The 3,565-nt window shown below is 43.5% G+C and overlaps 1 non-coding gene across 1 annotated transcript; it reads left to right on the top strand.

The window, feature by feature from the left end:
- Positions 1-257: 257 nt before the first annotated feature.
- LOC140276315 (U5 spliceosomal RNA) lies at positions 258-371 on the top strand. Its single transcript, XR_011908920.1, has one exon. It is a non-coding gene; the product is annotated as a U5 spliceosomal RNA (small nuclear RNA).
- The last annotated feature ends 3,194 nt before the right edge of the window (positions 372-3,565 follow it).

The following is a 3,565-nucleotide window of genomic DNA, read 5'->3' as shown; positions in this document are numbered from 1 at the left end:
CTTGAAAGAAACGCGACACCGAATGAGCGATCAGAACAAAGCCTCAATACGGGATTCTCGTGGTGTTTTTGTTGCTGCCTTGTCTTTTGCACAGAGTAAAAGACAAGGCAGCCATCGAATAGGGCCCGATTGTTCCTAGTTGGTCAGCCGAGGAGCAGGGGGGGGGGGGGCAAGCGTCTCAACCAAGCAAAGCTCACCATGGGGAAGGTGGCTATGCCAACTAGCCTGATGCCCTGCTCCCGCAGTGACGGATAATCGTACTCTGGTTTCTCTTCATAACGTACAAGTCTTTCGCCTTTTACTAAAGATTTCTGTGGAGAGCAGCACTAATGAGTTGTTTCTATTTTTGGCAGGCTTTACCTTTGCAGGTGAAGCCCTTTCTGTCTGTGCAAAAGAAATCTTCTTACTGTGCAGAGTGACTTCTCTGAGTAGAGTCGCCTTACTTGTTGCGACTGTGCCGATGTTCGAAGCTGGAGTGCAAAGTTGTTGCTTGAATGGTGCTTGCTGGAGCGTGCGGGAGTGCAAAGTTATACCATTTAAAAGGGCTGAAGAGTGCTCAGTGCAGCGGGTGGGCGACACTCTGGCCACCTTGAAAACCGAGGTTACATCCACTACCAGGGGCAGCCCAAGTTCTGCCGCAAGTGTGGTGAGCATGGGCACCTGGTTGAGGCTTGTACCAAGGTGTTATGTGGGAAGAGCAGAGAAATTGGGCAAACTTTTGGAGAGTGTCCAAATGGCAAGAAATGTAATCTCTGTGGAGAATTAAATCACCTCTTCAGAGATTGCCCTAAATCTTTTGCCAACAAATTAAAGACGGTAAAGCCACAGTCAAGCCAACAAAGAGAAGGACCAAAGGTGGCAGTTGGTGAACAAAGTGAAGAGGTTGACCCAATAAATTCAAACTTCCCGCCAAAAGCTTGGATTGGAAGTGAGGAGCAAAAAGGGGAGGGGCCTGTAGAGGCCTCACCACTCAGTGTTGAAGTCTGTGAGAATTCACAGGCAGAGGGTGGAGCTACGCTAAATGAGGAGGAAGAGCAGACAGGTGAGTCTAGTAAAGATACTCACCTCCCCGAAGGTCAACAGCCGAAGAGGACGGCATCTGAGCCTCTGATTCCCCAGTGGTATCAGAGAAGAGGGGAAGGGTTAGGTCCCTTTCAGACAGTTCTTCAGTGGAAGAACCTAGAGTCTTCCCCTCCGACTCACCAAATGAGGTCTCCTTTTTAACTTCAGCTCTGCAATCAACCCCCAGGGACTCAAAGTTAAATGCAACATTGCGTCAGAGGCCAACACCGAGAGTCCGAAAAGGAAATATAGATCACCCTACTCACTTTTCACCTAAAGAAATGAAGGAAGAGCTAGTTTCCCAAGAAATAACCTGTGTGTAATTTGTTTTGATAACTTAGAAAAACGAAAATGACATACCTACTTTCCTTTATGCTTTTAATGGTTCTCACCTTCTCAACACTAAATGTGAGAAGTGTGAAATCAAAGACAAGAGCCCAGAGTATTTTATCCTTCTTAGACTCCATAAAATCAGATGTGTTTTTAATACAAGAATGTGGACTACCTTTTTTAAAAAACCATAGACAATGGGAGGAAACGTGGCCCCATTTATCGATATGGAGTGGCTCAAATCAAAATAAAAATGATGGTGTGGTCATTCTAATTAAAAATCTGCATGTTCTGGTGAAAGGTAGCACAGTGGTGAGAGACGGACGGGCACTTTTAGCACACTTGAATTTTATGGGGCAAGACTTTAACCTCTTAAATATTTATGGTTTCAATGGAAAAAATTAAAGGTATGACCTTTTAGAAGATATACAGCTTTACATGCTAGGGCAAGTACCTTTAGTTGTAGGAGGGGATTTTAACTGTATCTTGAGCAGGAAAGATAGAAAAAGAGCAGGGGTAGATTTTAAAGTGGATAAGACTTCGATTTTACTTCAGGGCATATGCAGGGATTTTAAGCTTACTGACTGTTTTAAAACCATGCATCCCAGAGAGGAGGGCTTCACCTAGTTTAGTCATGATGGCACCAGAGCCTCTCGCATTGATTATTTCTTTACTAGAGATTGCCCACCCACTGATGTTAGAATAACCCCTGTTTTCATTTCAGACCACCTTATGCTCTCCTGCACCCTTTCACCCCCTTCTGGTGTGACGGTAGGAAGTGGTCTGTGGAAACTCAACTGTTCCCTGTTGGAGGATGAAATCATAGTCAGTCAGTACAGGGAATGTTATAAAGAGTGGCAGACCCTTCAAGACCTCTACGAAACACATGCACAATGGTGGGAAATGGTGAAGGAAACGACCCAGACTTTTTTTAAACAGCAAGGTAAACGTAAAAAAAGGAAAGAGAATAGATGTATGATGGGACTACATAAACGCTTACAGAGCTACTTTAAACTAAATCAGTGTGGCATAGACTTTAAAGAAGAAATCAAAGATGTCAAAAAGGAAATGTCAGTTTTAGCAGAAATAAAGAGTAAAGGATTTTTTGTAAGAAGCAGGGAGCAGGAAAAAGAAAGAAAGTTATAAATAAAAAGGAGTGTATTCAAAATCTAAAAAGAGAAGATGGGTTTTTAACAAAATCCACACAAGAGATGATTGAAACTGTACATACCTTTTATAGTAACATGTACAAAGAGAAACCAGTGCACTTGGAAACATCGGCAGAAATCTTAAAATTCGTTGACAAAACCGTAAAAGAGAATGCACACTTGACACAGAATTTTACTGCTTTAGAGTTAAAAAAATGCCTAACAGGTTTTAAGAGAAGTCGAGCTCCGGGTTTAGACGGGCTTCCTGCAGAATTCTATCTGACCTATTGGGACCTTTTATCATCAGACATTTTAGATGTTTTTAAAGATTTTGAAAAACTCGACCGACTGCCTGACAGTTTTAGAGTGGGAATAGTGACTCTACTTTATAAAAAAAATTATAAGACTGACCTAAAGAATTGGAGGCCCATCACACTTTTAAACTTTGACTGTAAACTTTTTAGCAAGGTTTTAGCGACACGGATGTCCTCTGTTTTAGAGGAGGTAATTCACCCAGACCAAGCTTGTGCCATCTCAGGGAGACAACTCACCGACAGCCTCGTACTGATTCGAGACATCATTGATTACGCTAGAGACAGAAACACCCGGCTTGTCATCTTAAATTTAGACTTTGAAAAAGCATTTGATCGGGTCTCGCATCAATATCTCTTTCAGGTGTTGCAGCCATCGAAAAGGGCCCGATTGTTCCTACTTGGTGAGCTTTGCTTGGTTGAGACGCTTGCCCCCCCCCCCCTGCTCCTCGGCTGACCAAGTAGAAACAATCTATTCGATGGCTGCCTTGTATTTTACTCTGTGCAAAAGACAAGGCAGCCACAAACACCACGGGAACACCGTCTTGAGGCTTTGTTCTGACCACTCATTCGGTGTCGCGTTTCTTTCAAGCAATTCTCCCGGTTAGCCCGCACTCGGCTCGCTCCCAGAGCCGTGTTAAAGTCCACTTCGCATTCACTCTCTTTTCTCAGCAGATTAAAAGAAAGTTTCATCTTGGGCTCCCTGAAACTTCC

The sequence above is a fragment of the Leuresthes tenuis genome, unplaced genomic scaffold (assembly GCF_036924035.1).
Source record: "Leuresthes tenuis unplaced genomic scaffold, fLeuTen1.0.hap1 SCAF_18, whole genome shotgun sequence".
Lineage (NCBI taxonomy): Eukaryota > Metazoa > Chordata > Actinopteri > Atheriniformes > Atherinopsidae > Leuresthes > Leuresthes tenuis.
Note: the sequence above shows the minus strand (reverse complement) of the source record. Positions and strands in the feature narration are given on the sequence as shown.